The 17,924-nt window shown below is 48.1% G+C and overlaps 1 protein-coding gene across 1 annotated transcript in view; it reads left to right on the top strand.

Moving 5' to 3' along the window:
- The window catches only part of LOC142256991 (uncharacterized), a 91,369-nt gene that overhangs the window by 9,925 nt on the left and 63,520 nt on the right, over window positions 1–17,924 (top strand). The gene's annotated exons all lie outside the window — the stretch shown is intronic.

Genomic DNA, 17,924 nt, shown 5'->3' with positions numbered 1-17,924 from the left:
ATATTTGGCAGACTCATGTGTATAGCTGCAATATATATATACCACCTCCATATATGTGCACCAAACTAAGGGAGATAAGGGAGTTCTCTGAGAAGGGGGGAGTAATCCCTTTTTTACTGGTGGGGTTTTCAATAATGTGATAGATTTGTACTGGGATAGGAGTAGTAGACCTCCAGGTATTCAGGATAGTTGTATGACCCCATATGGCACTCTTATTGGGGAACTTGGAATGGCGGATGCCTGGGGAGTAAGGAATGAGAGGGTATCCTGCTTCTCTTGTTACTCTGCTTTGCATAACATTTTGTCCCGCATTGATATGGCTCTAGCTAGTGATCTGATGAATGCAATGATAGGCGATGTGCAATATCTGACGAGTGATTTCAGATCATAGCCCGATTCTAGTGTCCATGCGACGGGAGACCATGAAAGGGGGAAGAAGGGGAGAGTGGAAGCTTCATCCAGCATGGATCCGTCATATTAATATGGGTAACATAGAGTGGGATCTCGGGGAATTTTTTATCCACTGATCCCCCTGGAAGTTTGGGATGCGATGAAGGCATACCTTAGGGGGCTCCTGTTCAGGGATATCTGTAAACGTAAAACACAGATGAGGCAGGATGAGAAAAATAGCCTGGAGGCCCTAGATAAGGCGCAGCTGAAAGCAATCCCGAGTAATACAACGGACGCGAAGCAAAATCTTAGGAAGGCGCATGAGCAGGTTAATAAGATGCTTTTGGAGAAGGCGGTAAGGAAGCAGGCATTCCAAAAACTGAATTTTTATGAGGAGGGAGAAAAAGTTGGTCATCTATTATCGGTCATAGCTGCATTTCAAAGGAGTAGTTCATTTGTGCATGGTATGGACACGGCGGAGGGGACACAGGTCACTGAGGTTAAAGAGGTCCTGGGGGTCTTTTAAGATTTCTATCGCACGCTATATTCTTCTAGCGGGGAGATGAGGGTGGAAGAGGGGGACTCATTTCTTGAACGATGTGAGCTTCCTGTCTTGTCGGTGGCCGATAGAGATAAATTGGAGTTACCTATTACTATTGATGAACTGGAGGGCGCTCTGCATGGCATGAGCAATGACAAGGCCTCGGGAGCAGACGGGCTACCAGTTGAAACTTATAAACAGAAGAAATCCTATTTTCCCAAACTATTGAAAGTCTTTGAGGTGGCGGAGGGGGAGGGTGTATTGCCTGGATCTATGAGAGAAGCAATAATAGTAGTAATTCCTAAGGAGGATAAAAACCCGAGGCTTCCAGACTCATATAGACCAATCTCGTTATTAACAGCGGACGTGAAGCTTCTGGCTAAGGTGTTGTCAAACCGGCTGACTGGAGTTATATCTAACCTAATCCATATGGACCAATCAGGGTTCATGGCCAATAGGTCGACAGCTGCTAATATCAGGAGATTGTATCCTTAATCTACAGTTGCCGCCTGACAACCCTGGCCGGAGGGTGATCGCTTCGCTAGATGCCCAGACAGCTTTTGATAGTGTTGAGTGGGGGTATCTGTGGAAGGTGTTTCAACATATGGGTTTTGGCCCACGGTTTGTAAAGTGGGAGCAGCTGTTGTATAATAGGCCTACTGCTAAAGTGAGAGTTAATGGTATGACTTCCTCAGTGTTTGAGTTACACCAGGGAACGAGGCAGGGCTGCCCACTATCGCCGCTACTATTTGCTATTGCAATAGAGCCTCTGGCTGCGGCCATTAGGAACTCAAAGGAGATCCATGGATTTAGATATGGAAACTTAGAGGAGAAAATAGCTCTATATGCCGATGACCTATTACTTTTTTTGGGAGACCCGTCAGCCTCATTGGATCATGACATGCAGATAATAGAGAAATTTGGAGAAGTTTCGGGACTGACCATTAATTGGTCTAAATCGAGCCTCTTTAATGTGAATGGGGAAGTAGCCTGGACAAATGGTGATACTGGGGCTAACAAAGAAGAGTGTTGACGAATTTAAATATTTAGGTATCCAGATATCTCTGCCAGTAGAAAAATACATACAGGTGAACTTATAGCCGCTTCTTAACAAATTGAGAGCCAAAGTGGATGCCTGGAACAAGCTAGATTTATCGGTTGTTGGAAGGGTTAATTTATTAAAGATGGTAGTAATCCCTAAGCTCCTATACATACTGCACAATGCCCCTGTTTGTATTTCAAGAAGAGATTTAAAGGGATAAACTCGCTGTTTAGGGACCTGGTGTGGGGAAAAAGTAGCATAGGGTGAGATTGGAGACTTTAGAGGCCGAAGGATGAGTGGCGTCTAGCAATCCCAAATCCGGAATTGTATTATATGGCGGCGCAATGTCAACACCTCAGGGGTTGGTCTGATCGAGAGAAAGATGGGGGCATTAAAGAAGTGCTGGAATACATAGTGGGTAGAAGTCCATTGGTAATGGGACTAGAGGATGGTGCGGTGGGGCTCCTGGGTGGCACATCTCCTACAATGGCACTTATAAATAAGACCTGGGATAGGCTGAAAAGGGTGAGAGGGGTGACCCAGTTAACTAAGTTTACACCTATCTGGGATAACAGTAATCTCTCGGAGATTCAGAAAATGGGGAATATTGAGGACTGGAGACGTAGGGGTGTGATATACAAGCACCAGATATTGGACGGAGGAATTCTGAAATCGTTCCCACAGTCACAGAGTGAGTTTGTTACCGGCGTCCGGCTGGCTTCACTACAGTCAATTGAAACATGCGATTGCAGCCCAAGTGGCTAAAAAAAGTGTGGACATAGAGACTGACCTGGTATGTGTGTAAGGGCGGAGGAAGCACTAAAGTGATAATTTCTGGCACATATAGGGTATGTGCGCACTAGGCGTTTTTTTTTTTCACGCTGCGTTTTTATGTGCGTTTTTGTCTCAAAAAACGCACCCGCGGCTAAAAAACGCGACAAAAACGCATGTGTTTTTACCACGATTTGGTGCGTTTTTTGCTGCGTTTTTGCTCACTGCGTTTTTAATCAGTGCACAATGCCATTAAAGATTGTTGATGAAAAAAAAAAAAGGTCTGATGTCATTTCCTTCTTCAAAATGTTCATTGTATGCAGGAGAGCAGACAGCTGCAGAACTAGTGTATGCAGGAGAGCAGACAGCAGCTGCAGAACTACAAGGCTCAGCATCCTCCATCCAGGACTGTATGCAGGATTTTTTTGCCCAAAAAGAAAAAAAAAAATGACATGGGCTTCGCTATATTTTTGTATGCTAGCCAGGTACAGCAGGCAGGTACAGGCTGCCCCCAATCCCCACCTACCTATTTGTACCCGGCTGGGAATCAAAAATATAGGGAAGCCCTTTTTTTTTTTTTTATTTCATGAATTTCAAGAAATAATTTAAAAAAAAAATGACATAGGCTTCGCCCAATTTTTGAGTCCAGCCAGGTACAACTAGGCAGCTGGGGATTGGAATCCGCAGTGCAGAAGAGTGCCCATGCTTTCTGGGCACCCCCACTGCGAATTGCAGTCCGCAGCCACCCCAGAAAATGGCGCTTTCATAGAAGCGCCATCTTCTGGCGCTGTATCCAACTCTTCCAGCTGCCCTGATGCCGGGTGGCTCACTGGGTAATAATGGAGTTAGGGCTAGCTGTATATTATCAGCTGGCCCTAAGCCCGAAATTCATGGTGTCACGCCAATATTAGACATGGCCACCATGAATTTCTAGTAATGATAAAAAAAAAAAAAACAACACAGAAAAATATCTTTATTAGAAATAAAACACAACACAATTAGTGACTCCATCTTTATTGAAATTAAGAACTCCCCTCCGCAGTAATCCTGGGTCAAGGGTCCCGCGCCGTCCAATCCGGATCCAATATCATCTGATCGGTTTGCTGGAAGGTAAAGCGATCAGATGATGTGTCAGGTTCTAGGGGCTGAAGCACATCACACATCAGCTGATTGTATAAAAGCCGATTTATACAATCAGCTGAAGCATCAGTGCAAAAAAATAAATAAATACGTCCGTGCTGATTACCGGCAGCTAGCTCCTGCAGCGATCGGATGAGAGTCTGATCCTGTCCCATCGCTGCAGGAGCTGCCGGTAATCAGCTGATGAAGTCCCCTGACGGCAGGATCAGCTGATAGCCGGCCGGGCGCGAAAAAGCCGGCGACACCGCGAGAATTACGATCAGCTGATGCATCAGGTGACTGCATCAGGTGATCCACCGCCAGGTCCTGCAAGCTTCGTACGTGCCCCGGGGAGACTGCACACAGCCAGAGCGGCGGTACCGGGAGGAGATGGGAGCGGGCATGGCACCGGGACCCTGCAGACAGGTATGTATATATGACATTTTTGTTTTCTACTGTTCACTTTTGTTTTCGCCGCTGCCTCCACCTCCCGCCCAGACATGGCATCGGGCGGGTTTTGGACGCAGCGGTGACGGTACCGGGAGGATTCATGCTTCTGTGTTTACCAACAGAAGGAATCCTCTTCCTGTACACGTCACTTTACTGCCCACCCCTTGCGTTTATAGCTGCGTTTTTAGTCATAGAAACGCAGCTATATGCGTTTTTCATTGCGTTGTTGAACATCTCATTGAACTCAATGGGTGAAAAACGCAGAAATAGTTGACATGCTGCATTTTTGTGGTCACCACAAAAACGCAGCAACAAAAAAAACGCTGTGTGCGGACAGCACTTCTGAAAACGCATAGACATTGCTGGGGAAGCAATGTCACTGCGTTTTCAGCACAAAAACGCGGTAAAAAACGCCCCTAAAAACGCAGCAAAAACGCCTAGTGCGCACAAGGCCATATACTACATACCTTTCTTTTAGACTACTTAAAACTAAATCTAAATGGGAGGAGGAAGTTGGGCCGATAACGGAGGAGGTGTGGGAGAGTATCCTGGAGTATGTACCTAAACTCTCTATGAGCGAACCGGCCAGACTATCTCACCTATGCGTGATTCACCGGGTATATAGGTCTCCTTTACTGATGTTTAAAATGGGGTTGAAAAGGAATTCGGAGTGTCCAAGGTGTCAGGGATCTGACGCAGGTATTTTTCACATGATGTGGTCTTGTCCGAGACTGGTCTCCTTTTGGACTAAGGTTAGTCACAAGATAGGAAAAACGTATGGGTGTGTCCTTCCCAGGGAACCAGTGATATGCCTATTGGGATACGTTGAGGAGCTTGGGGTGGAAAATACTATGAAAATTGCCATTGCTAGGCTGCTGTATGCGGCAAGAAAGCTAATCGCCAGGTCCTGGATTAAAAAGGACCCCCCGACCAGGGGAGAGTACATTAAAAGGGTGAAATGTATTATTCAGCTGGAGCAGGGAGTGTATGAAAGGGGGAATGTTAAAATGTTTGAGAAGCTATGGCCTTTCTGGCTGCAATGCGGATAGGACGAGTGATGGACCAGTAAACTGATATGGGACGGGGATAGCCATCGGAGACCTCTGATGTGTTTGTTTTATATTATTTGTATTATTAGTAATTCCTCTTGCGCAGCGGGGTGAACTGGACGTTTGCTATATTACAGTTGGAGGATATTCTAAGTATGTACTAAATGGGATGTAGTATCGGGGGAGGAGTGCTGCTGGTGGGGTGGGGTGGGGGGGGGGAGGGGTAATTGATATGATAAACTTAATTTGAATGCCGATTTGTTATACTGTTGTATGTATTCTGGTTTAATAAAAAAAAATATCTGATTTAAAAAAAAAAAAGAAGAAATTGCACCCTCCTGAATAGAAGTGAAACTGGAAGGCAAATCATAAGAAATAAAGACAACGTCCTTCATCAGTTGTACGAACACAAAACAGGCAGTGTCCAACCAAGAGGGAAAGCAACAAACAACCAGAGAGCACCGGTTTGAACCCCAGAGAGGAGCCATGAGAATACCTTAGTAGGCATGAAATCCTTCATTGCCTCCCAGACGCATTGTGTGGAGGAATCGTGCCAGCACCCTCTTCTAGGCGTCACAATCATGCTTTACAATGTCCAGCGTCATCTGCATCTCTATACAAAGCCGGGCGTACCTCTCGGCATTGAGCATGTCCAACGTCAGGTGTAGGCTCACTGCTCATGGTCAGAAGTCACCGCACTTCCGGTCATGCACACTATATATCTCTGAAGCCAACAACAGAAGAATCCAAGAAAAGGAACACCGGGCACTAATCAGCTCACCGACCGACCTCGCAGCAAATTCACCTTTCCACTCAAAGTCCGGTACAGCTCACTCCGGCATAGTTACAGCTTTGCTCCGGGCACTGGTGCTCCTTCCAAGCATAAGTCCCATCCATAAGAAGCAAAAGAAGAGGAGGGCACTCACCGGGCTGCCATATACAAAAAGTCTGTTTATTTCAGCATCAGGTAAAATATAAAAACAGCGTGGAGAGGAGGGGGAAATGCACGGCACAGCAGACGACGGCCGTTTAGTGCTTAACAAGCACTTCAACAGGTCTACAAACACATGACGTCAGATCCCCTTTCTTATAGGGCAATACCCCACAGAGGAAATATCAGAAACTTATAAAAACATTTTAAAAACATCAATAAACAACAAAAATGTTTCAAATATGATCCACTAGAGAATACTATTTATTCAATTATTAACAGAAATTGTCATTTGATAGAGAAAGACGGGGATCTAACCGATTTGGAAAGACATAGACCAATAGTAGCCTTCAAAAGATGCAAAAGTTTGGGTGATATTTTGGTTAAAAAAAAGATATGTGCCACCCACTACCTGGTTGCATAAATATAGCCCAAAAGGGAATTACAAGTGTGGCAGTTGTTCATTTTGCAAGTTTCACTGCACAGATAGACCTCTAAAAATAGGGAACATCTGGCATATTACTAAACAACTGATCACTTGCAAAACCAAAATGGTGGTATATATCATTTTTTGCCCGTGCAGAATGTACTACATCGGGAAAACTATCCGGCCGCTCTTTGTTAGATTTAGAGAGCACCGCAACTCTATAGAGACAGGTATTGGTGCAACTAAAATGATTTCACATGTTAGAGACCTACATGGAGCCAATAAAAATATACTAAATTTTGCTGGTTTAGAGCAAGTGGAGCCCAGAGCAGAAGGAGGAGATCTCCATAACATTCTACTACAAAGGGAAGCTCAATATATAATAAAGTACAATGCTCTGGGCCCGCTAGGGTTAAACGAGAAAAACGATCTCCGTGTTCTTGTAAGATTAGAAAAGCCGGAGATTTCTTGCTTTTTTCATGTCTTTGTTATAAGTGTTACAGTCTGATGTTGTTTATTGATGTTTTTATACGTTTCTGATATTTCCTCTGTTGGGTGTTCCCCCTATAAGAAAGGGGATCTGACGTCATGTCTTTGTAGACCTGGTGAAGTGCTGGTTAAGCACGAAACGGCCGTCGTCTGCTGTGCCGTGCATTTCCCCCTCCTCCCTCCCGCTGTTTTTATTTCATGCTGAAACAAAAAGACTTTTTGTATGCGGCAGCCCAGTGAGTGCACTCCTCTTTTGCTTCTTACATCTCTGAAGTCAGGACACGTACAGCTGGCTTCAGAGTAAAAAAAATCTGTTTGTGTGCTACTACGTATATGTTGAGACTGTTGGGCAAGGATTCTAGATATGCATACAGAACTGCTCGTTCTGGGTGCTAGTATGCTGTCCGCACTCTCTTCCAAACTGGGCTGGAATAATTAAACACTGGTGGCAGCTACATTATGGCAAGGATTGTTTTGTAGGATTAAGGACAAGCTGGCTGGTCAAGATGTGCCTTCTTCTCTGGCCGACCTGGTTTTGCTAGCTATCCGCATTGACCTCAGGTTCCAAGAATGATTCAGAGAGATGAACCTAGAGAAAAGAATGTTACGCCTGGTTCCTTCATTCCAGAAACCCCATATGCCATGACCCGTAGTCTCTGTGACTCCTCCCGAGCCCATGGAAGCGGATCAAATGCATTCAGAAAAGCTCCACTGAGAGATCCATCCCACTGGAGAGGGGTGCTTCTACTGCGGAAGTACTGCTCACCTGATTCGTTTCTGTCCAAGAATTCTGGGAAACTGCCAACCTGAGGGTCAGTAGGAGAGGCTACCCTAGGTGAGAATGTTTCATCACTATTTATTTATATCCGTGTTTGTAACTAGTGGCAACACCCGAATCACAGAGTTGGCCTTATTGGACTCTGGTTGCATCGGGAACTTTGTACAGCAGGCCATTGTGGATCAGTATCTGATTCAGGTCCATCAGCTACAAGCTCCCTATGCAGTGTCCTCTGTGGATGGAAAGCCCTTGTTAGAGGCTATCCATTTAATCACCGAGCAAGTTGACCTTCAGATGGAAATGCTGCACATGGAGAGAATCACTTTCTACTTGTTACCAAGAATGTTGCATTTACTGTTATGGAGTCTGCCATGGCTTTGGAGGCATGAACCGATTTTAAAATGGAGATCCAGAGATGTGCTCAGGTCGGGGTCACACATGTCTCAAAGAATGTTTCTTTTCAGCTCAACCTGTGAGGCCTTCAAATCTTCTGGGTCTGCAGTCTACCTGCTGGTCCTACTCGGATGTCTTCGACAAGAAGGGAACTGAGACTGCCACCACATAGGCCATGTGATTACCTTATCAACCTCCTTCTTCCTGGTTCCACTTCTCTCCACGGTCGTATCTACCCTCTTTCTCAGGCGGAGACCCAAGCCATGTCCGAATACATCAAGGAAAACCTGGCAAAAGGATTCATCCAAAGGTCCTGCTCACCGGTCGGAGCCGGATTCTTCTTTGTCAAGAAAAAGGATGGTTTCCTTCAGCCATGTATTGATGATAGAGGTCTTTAACGAAATCACTGTCAAGAATAAATACTGGAATTGTTTGACTCTCCGTGGTTCCAGGATCTTCTCCAAGCTTGACCTCCGTGGTGCGTACAACCTCGTCCAGATATGGTTGGGTGATGAATGGAAGATTGCTTTTAATGCCCGTAATGGTCACTTTGAGTATCGGGAAATGCAATTTGGGCTCAGCAATGTTCTGGCGATCGTCCAGGAATTTGTGAATGATATATTTCAGGACCCTCCTCTACCCATGCGGGGTGGTGTACCTGGACGACATCCTGGTGGTCTCTCCTGATCTCTCTACACACAGGAATTACTGAGACTAAGTGAGAATCAATTATACACCAATTTGAGAAGTGCCCCCTTGAACTGTCTTCCCTCCCTTTGCTTGGTTACGTAATCTTGGACACCAGCCTGAAGATTGACCCGGACAAGGTGTCGGTGGTGCTGAAGTGGACCTGTCCTGATGGAGTAAAGGTGATTCAACTGTTCCTCAGTTTTGCCAATTATTACCATCAGTTCATCCCTCAGTTTTCTTCCCGGATTCTGCGCATTACTGCCTTGACAAGCAAGAGGGCGAATCCTAAGATGTGAACTCCAGAAGAAGACAGCGCGTTTATCGCCCTCAAGGCCCTTCTTTTTGGCCCGGCGCTGCATAGATCGGACATTAATGGGAACTTCATCCTGGAAGTGGATGCTTTGTCCTCCAGGGTTGGTGCAGTTCTCACACAGAAGTCTACCTGCTGGTAAGGCATTAACCTGCGGTTTCTTTTCCAGGGTCTTCTTTGCTTCTAATCGCAATTCGCTACCGAGCACTGTTAGCGATTTAAGATGGCTTTGTAAGCGTGGCAATACCTTCTGGGGGGGGTCGGGGGTGCATCCAGTCATCATCTACACTGACCACAAGTACTTACAGTTGGCTCAGAGGCTGAGTCCGTGCTAAACCCGCTGGATGCTGTTCTTCGCTCATTTTGACTTTGTTCTTTACTGCCGGCCGGCCGAGACAAACGTTTAGGCAGATGTAATGCACTTTCCAGGTCTTTACTACTGCCGATCAAGAAGAAGAGCCTCAACATATTGACCCCCTCTGAGATGTTCCCGGTGGCACCAGTAAACGTGTCTTAAGTCTCACCCGGAAAGACGTTTGTTGCTGAGGCAGATGGGTGTGTGTTGCAACAGAGTCTGTCTTCTAAGCTGGCCGGTCACGCTGAACAAATGAAGACAACTCTGCTGATCTTGCATTACTGGTGGCCAATGCTTCCTAAAGACTATGTGGAATTTGTCTCAGCCTGTCCCTCGTCTGCTCATAACAAAACCTCAAGAGTGAGTACTCTGCTCGTTCCATATAGTGTATGGTCAGCAGCCCAAAATCCAGTTCCCTATGGCGATTTCCCCCAGCAACCCTGCAGCCGATGCTCCCGTCAATACTTTCTGCGATGTCTGGGCGGAGACCAAGTACTCCCTGGAGCAGTCCTCCATCCAAATGAAGAGTCATGCGGATAAGAGACGCCTAGACCTCACTTTGTTCCAGCCAGGAGACAATCCCAGATATGTCTGCCTCAAGTTGGTGTCCTACAAGTTAGGTCCCTGCATTATCAGTTTCTTCAAGGTGCTCCAGCTGATCAATGATGTGTCCTACAAGCTAACGCTTCCATCCTCCTTGCGAATTCCCAACTTGTTCCGTGTTTCTGTCCTCCAACCTGTCCTGAGCCGCTACTTCCGGGATTCTGGAAAGGGTTCAAAGTAAAACCCTCCTCTTAGAGGACTAGAAGGGGTTTGGGCCGGAGGAGAGATCATGGGAGCCCAATAAGAATAATATGTCCTTCTTCTCCTTAAAGGGAACCAATCATCAATATTTTTGTAAATAAGCTGAAGCCAGTGCTATACTGTCACTATCAGGCAGATTATCTACATACCATTAGTGGGCAGCTCGGATGTTTAGGCTTTCAAATCTAAGAAAGTGAAGTTGAAAAGTCGTCAGCTTTTTGATTGACAGTTTCACTGCAGCAGATAATAGCAGGGTGGGTTATGCACATGGATTCCCGCCCCCCGCCTCTTGTTCCTCCCTCTCTCTCTCTAATTTTTCTATTCAGTAAGATGGCGTCGGGGTTGGTGTCTGCGCATAGCGCTTATCTCGGCGCCATCTTTCTGAAGTCCGTGTTACCCCCTGTCATTATATTCTTGTGTTCCGGTGTTCTGGAGCGGTGCGGTGTCCTGTAGCGCTCCCTCGGTCACAAAGAGAGCTGAAGAAGCAAGGACGCATGCGCCACCCTCAGCCACAAGAATATAATGACGGGGGGTAAGACTGTCTTCAGAAAGATGGCGCCGCAGATAAGCGCTATGCACAGGCGCCAACTCCGATGCCATCTTACTGAATAGAAAAATTAGCATAGAGCCAGAGAGAGGGGGAGGAATAATAGGCGGGGGGTGGGAATCCATGTGCATAACCCACCCTGCTATTATCTGCTGTGGTGAAACTGTCAATCAAAAAACTGACGAATTTTTAAACTTCACTTTCTTGGATTTGAAAGCCTAAACATCCGAGCTGCCCACTAATGGTATGTAGATAATCTGCCTCATAGCACCAGTATAGCACTGGCTTCAGCTTATATACGAAAATCCTGATGATTAGTTCCCTTTAAGGCCTGTTTCACACGTCAGAAAAACACAGATGTTCTTAACTGACATGTAAAACACGACTATGTCCCTCCGTGTGCCATGATTCACGGCACACATGGGTTGTCCATGTGCAATCCGTGAAATGTGATCCGTATTCCGTGATTGCACATGGACATATACTCACCTGTCCCGTTCCTGCTCTCCGTGGTGCTGAAGTCTCCAGTTCTGCAGCATCCGTCCTCCGCCGCTCTCTATCCTCTGCAGCTAATAATGAATATGCACGACAGTAATGAGCCGGGCAGGAAGCAGCTGCTAGGGAGGCAGAACACAGCGTCACTGGAGATGGGTGAGTTGAAAATGTTTATTATTTTCAATGTACGTTTTTTTTTCTGGTACGTGTTTCACGGACCACACCGTAGTGTGGTCCGTGGGACATCAGTGATGCCAGAAAAAAATGGACTTGTCTCCGTGCGGCAATCACGGACATGCGTGTACGCCATACAGAGACACGGTCAGTGAAAAATCACTGATGTGTGAGGAGCAGAGCCATTAATTATAATGGGTCTGCATAGGTCGGTGATTCTGGTACGTATAAAAAAAGCACATATGTACCATAATCACTGACGTCTGAAACAGGCCTCAGAGATTCCTGTAAAAGGGGGGGGGGCGTAAGGACGGGTGGTGGGCTACTGTAACGCCTATACCTGCATCCCCGCACTGTCCTGCCCCTCCTCCCCGGCTTCAATGCCAGCACACTCACCAACCCGTCTGCTCTGTCCCCGGTCCCTACTGCCACCTCCCGGGACCTGTGCACGCCGCATAGCTCTCCTGGTAGCAATCTTAGGGCGTGCATGCAGCTTTTTTGAAAGGGCCAATGAGCCCTAACCCGGAAGTGCCTCTCAGCCTATGGCTGAGAGCCACTTGGTATTTAAACTACCGTGGTCTATTCCTGGAAACACGTCGTTAGTTGTTAAGGTTCCTTACCTATGTGCTGCTGCTGTGTTACTTAAAATTGTCTGTTTCGTAGTCTCAGCTGCTGCAGCTGAATCGTACCTTATCGGCCAATCCTGCTGTACTGGCTACTGCTGCATCGTACCATATCAGCCAAATGTGCTTTATCAGAGACTGTCAGTGTCCATATCCCTGGGGTCAGCTGTCACAGCACCGCATCTCCCTGAGTGGCAACTGGTATTTACCTGCAGCCCAAATACACCCTCACCAAATACACCCTCATCAAACAGAGGCTGTGGTGACAAACTGGTGCGAGCCATAGCCACGTCCCTAAGGTATTCTGTGTGCTGTAGTTCAGTGGGTCCACTCCCTTCTTGCACCTGCAAGCTTTACATTGTGAAGCCCAGTTGTTAGGTCCTTCCACTACTCCAGAGTCCAAATTATTTGATCCTGTGTACCTGAGATTGTCTGTTGCAGAACTTTCATGACTCTATTTTGAGTGGTCACCCAGGGGTCCCAGCTACCCTGAAAGCTATTGCTAAACTCTTTTGGTGTTCATCCATGCTTAATAATATTAAAGATTTTGTATCCGTTTGTGAAACTTGTGCACATGCTAAAGGCCATCATAGCCGGGGAATTGGTTGCATTTTGTCCATGAATTTCATCACTGATTTGCTTTTGTCAACTTTCACAGAATTCACAGAAATTCTTCTTTCCAGACCTAATCTTGACCTTCACTGTTAACGGCCATTTTTTAATTACATATCAAACCGAGGAAAGGGCAACTTGAAAACACTTTGCTATCTTCCTATAGCCTTCTCCTGCTTTGTGGGCCTGCACCATTTTCAGAGTGCTAGGCAGCTGCTTAGAAGAACCCATGGCTGTTGTTTTTTGGCACAGGGTTAGAGGAGGCTGTGGTGTTATAATGCTGTGAAATTTCCATCACCTGGTCTTTCCTAATGATGGTGAACAAGCCATAAAGGCCCCATCACACACAACGAGATCGCTAATGAGATCGTTGCTGCGTCACCGTTTTCGTGACGCAGCAGCGATCTCGTTGTGTGACACCTACCAGCGATCAGGCCCCTGCTGTGAGATCACTAGTCATTGCTGAATGGTTGGGATCATTTTCTTCAAAGGCGATGTCCTGCTGGGAAGGACGCATCGCTATGTTTGACACTGTGTGACCGGGTCCCAGTGACAGCAGAGATCGTTACACAGGTCGCTACTGAGACCTGTATCGTTACTGAGTCGTTGGTAAGGTCTGACTGTGTGACCTCTCACCAGCGACTTACCAGCGATCCTTCTCAGGCCACATCGTTTTCGGGATCGCTGGTAAGTCGCTAAATGTCACTGGGACTTAACCCTAACATGGTAATTAAGGGCTGAAACCTTGATCAAAGTTATCTGAGTACACAAATATCCAAGGGTGGCCACACTTTTCTATCAGCCAATTTTCCTTTTTGTAATTTTTAAAATGTAAAAGATGAAAATAATTTTTATTTTTTGCTTAAAATACAAAGGACATGTGTCATCTGTAACTTTCTGCCTTTTTAGAGATTTCATATTCAACTTGCTTAACTGTTCACAATAACAGCAATTTTCACCAGGGGTGCACAAACGTTTGCATGTCACTGTACTGGCCGTTCGCAGTCCAGTAATGTTTCTATAACAGAAGCTACATGCTGCTTTCCATTTGGAAACACAAACTTTTTGATGCAATTTCCACACAATTGTACGTCTTTTGATGGCTGTATATCATCATATGTGATTGTTTTGAGGTGTGCTAAATACTGCATATATATATTTTATATTATATATTTATATTTTATATATATATATATATATATATATATATTTGGACCTGATTTCTCACCCTCATGGTTGTTTGGTTGGACCTTTAGTGTTTAACCATTAGGACCCCCTTTTTGTAAAACCTATTGTGTTATGAATGTGTAAATTAATTGATATGATCTATTTCTTGCTATAAAAATATGTAATAAAAAAGTTTTATATTTTTGCAAGTAACTATCGTATTTTTTCGCTTTATAAGACGCACCGGATTATAAGACGCACCCCAAATTTAGACATAAAAAAAGGTAAGAAAAATAGGGTCCGTCTTATACTCCGGTGTTCTCTTACCGGAGGGGGGCAGCAGTGGTGGTGAAGCGGGGTCACAGGAGGCACAGGTTGTTCTGGCAGGCGCGGCGGGTCAGTGGTAGCGGGGTCTGTGGTTGCAGGTGCCGTGGCGTCCGTGGTTGCAGGCGCGGTGGCGTCCGTGGGGTCCGTGGTGGCGGCAGCAGCGGCTGCAGGTGAGCCGTGCAGCAGGCCGGTGCATTGAGTGTCCGCGGTCCCGGTTCAGTGGTGGGAGCGGCGGCGACTGGTCAGTGGTGGGAGCGGCAGCGACTGCTCAGTGGTGGGAGCGGCGGCGACTGCTCAGTGGTGGAGCAGATGGATGCGGTGTTTTCCCAGTGTGTCCGCGGTCCCGATTCAAGTAATGGCGCCCGGAGCGACGCATGCGCAGATGGAGCTCTCATCCAAGGGCTCCATCTGCGCACGCGCTAACTCCCGGAGCAGCGCGTGCGCAGATGGAGCTCTCATCCAAGAGCTCCACCGGCGCCATCATTTCAAAGTGGGACCGCGGACAACTGGTAGCTTGCTGTACAGCCGCCCGCCCCGCACGCACAGAGTGGCAGCCAGCAGGCTGCCCGCCCACCCTGCGTGCAAGCCGCCGGGTACCTGTGCTTGCGTGCGGTGGCAGCCGGGTACCCGTGGCTGTGTGCGGGCGGCAGTTGGGTGCTGTGTGAGGGCGGCAGCCTGGTGCCTGTGTGAGGGCGGCAGCTGGGTGCCGCCCGCACGGGCACCCGGCTGCCGACCCCACACAGCACCTGGCTGCCGCCCGCACACAGCCATGGGTACCCGGCCGCCACTGCACGCAAGCACAGGTACCCGGCTGCCGACCGCACACAGTACCCGGCTGCCGCCCGCACACAGCCACGGGTACCCGGCTGCCACCGCATGCAAGCACAGGTACCCGGCCGCTTGCATGCAGCCACAGGCACCCGGCCGCCTGATCGCCTCAGACAGGACCCCCCCCCCCCCCCCCCAGGTACCGCTTTATAAGACGCACCCCCCCATTTTCCTCCCAAATTTTTGGGAGAAAAAGTGCATCTTATAAAGCGAAAAATACGGTAGTTTATGACTCATTCTTTGATAAATTGGACTATGATTCCCAGTTTTTCCTCTTGTTTAGTGATATGCTGCTTTGGAGGTGGATGTGGGCCCCTTATTTCCTGAGCCCTTGTGCAGCTGCACAGGTAGCACTAGTAATGGGGGGCATTTTACTACCGTGTTTTTCCAAAAATAAGAGCTGGGGCTTTTTTTTTGGAGGAGGTCTTATTTTTGGAGAAACATGGCTGGGGGTAAGTTTATCCCCTCCAAAAAAGCAGACGCCCCACTTTCCAGGAGACACATACTTACCAGACCCGGATGTCTGCATGGCTCCCAGGTCCTCCCTGTGATCTCCGGTGGGTGCTGCACGCCATCCTCCCATGCCTCTGGCTGACTGACACACACACACACACACATTACATCCAGTGTTACAGAATACTTCTGGCCGCAGGGAATGATGGGAGGAAGTCACGTGTCCGGCCCGCAGGTCCCGTAAGCAAGCAAGCATTCTTGTGCTCCACTGACCAGCCTCCCAGGATTCTGCCATCCAGAAGAAATCGGTGTCGCTGGATGTGGTATGTGTGTGTGTGTGTGTGATGCGATGTGTGTGTGTGTGATGCGATGTGTGTGTGATGCGATGTGTGTGTGATGCGATGTGTGTGTGTGTGTGATGCGATGTGTGTGTGTGTGATGCGATGTGTGTGTGTGTGATGCGATGTGTGTGTGTGTGATGCGATGTGTGTGTGTGTGATGCGATGTGTGTGTGTGTGTGTGTAATGCGTTGTGTGTGTGTGTGTGTGTGTGTGTGTGATCAGATGTGTGTGGGTGTGTGATCACTGCAGGGCCTCCCGCTCGGCGTCTGTGGAGTGTGATTGTGGGGTGCCCGCTTTCTATAATGAAGTGTACTGCAGTATCTCTAACTTTTTTAGCTGCACGGACACTCCACTATTAAACCGTGGCTAGGGCTTATTTTCAGGGGAGGGCTTATTTTTTGAAAAACACGGTATATGTGTACCGCCCCGATGCTCGGCGGCCGCCGAGCCTGCTCGGATCCGGACTCGTTGAGTGGTGGCTCGAGCGTCTCCGGACCCGGGGGCCCCAGTGGTCACTTCGATCTGAAAGGAAGGGCTGGCGCTTTAGGGGATGTAGGTGTACGGCCGGAGCCATGTTGGTAAGTTCATGACACCATCCACGGGTTTTGGTGAAGGTGTGCACCACCACTGCTGTTTTACGGGGCACCCGGGGGGCAAGTTGTTAACCCCACCGTGGGTAGGGATGGAGGCCCCGGGACCCGTTGGCGGGGAGTTGGGCGGTGCAGGGCGACATGTGGCCGGAGGGCACTGTTGTACTCACGCTTAGTAACACACACCAGTCTTTGGTAAACGGAGTTGATGGTGGTCGGTGCCCGCAGCTGGCTGCGGTCAGGTCCCCCACCCGGTTGGTGGTCTCTGCCTTTCTCCTGCACTGTGTTGTGTGATGTGACTGCCTGTGCTTCAGCAACAGAGAGTCCGCTCCCCGGCATTGTGTATGTCGGGAAAGCCCTTTGCCCGCAGACGCTGGCACGTGGGATCTCCTGCCTGTGCGGTGGCTTTCTATCCCCATCGTTGGGCTGTTGTCTTCAGTCGGAACTTGGGTGGGACAGGACCTATAGTCCTGGCCGCAATCAGTGAATTAACTCAGTCCAGTGGTTTCTGGACCTCGTTTCAGGCTGAGTACCCCCTCTTGTGCTCTGGTTTCCAGTCTGTTCCCTGGGTCGGTACCGGCGGGCCACTACCCTGTCCAGGTCCACCTCGGTTCCACCAGGCTGTCTTCCCGGCTCCTGCGGGCAGAGGCCTCCGTATGCCTCCTAGCCAAAGGTGCCTGGGCTCCGACCCTGGCACCTGTCAGACTACCACAGGCCTGCTTCCACTCTGCTTCATCTCCTGAACGATCTCTCCTACTCCTCTCCTCCAACTCATCTGACTACTTTTCCCGCCTCAGGCTATCCGAACTCCTCGGTGGGCATGGCCAACCGCCTGACCACACCCTCCCTGGTGTGTCCATCAGCACTGAGGAAGGTGGCGTAGGGCTTTTGTGATTGGCTGATGTGACCTAATGTAGGGACAGGTGTTGTACGGGGCCTACCTGTGACTAACTGGCTGGTCAAGGGCGTCACATATGGAATCAATGTAGGGGCCATTACACTGTTTACAGGATTATGATGGAGCCATTATACTGTATGTGAGGAATTATACAGTATGAAGGATTGTGTAGGGTCCATCATACTGTGCGTGTGGAGGAATTCACAGTGGGGGTATCATACTGTCTTTGGGGGCACTTATCTGTTTATACCTTGAGCCAGAAGAAGCTCGTAAGGTTAAACGGGACCCGTGCTCACACAAGACTCTCAGCACAGAGTGGAGAACTACAGA

The sequence above is a fragment of the Anomaloglossus baeobatrachus genome, chromosome 1 (genome assembly GCF_048569485.1).
Source record: "Anomaloglossus baeobatrachus isolate aAnoBae1 chromosome 1, aAnoBae1.hap1, whole genome shotgun sequence".
NCBI classification, from domain to species: Eukaryota; Metazoa; Chordata; class Amphibia; order Anura; family Aromobatidae; genus Anomaloglossus; species Anomaloglossus baeobatrachus.
The sequence above is the reverse complement of the archived record's forward strand: the minus strand, read 5'-3'. Positions and strand labels throughout refer to the sequence as shown.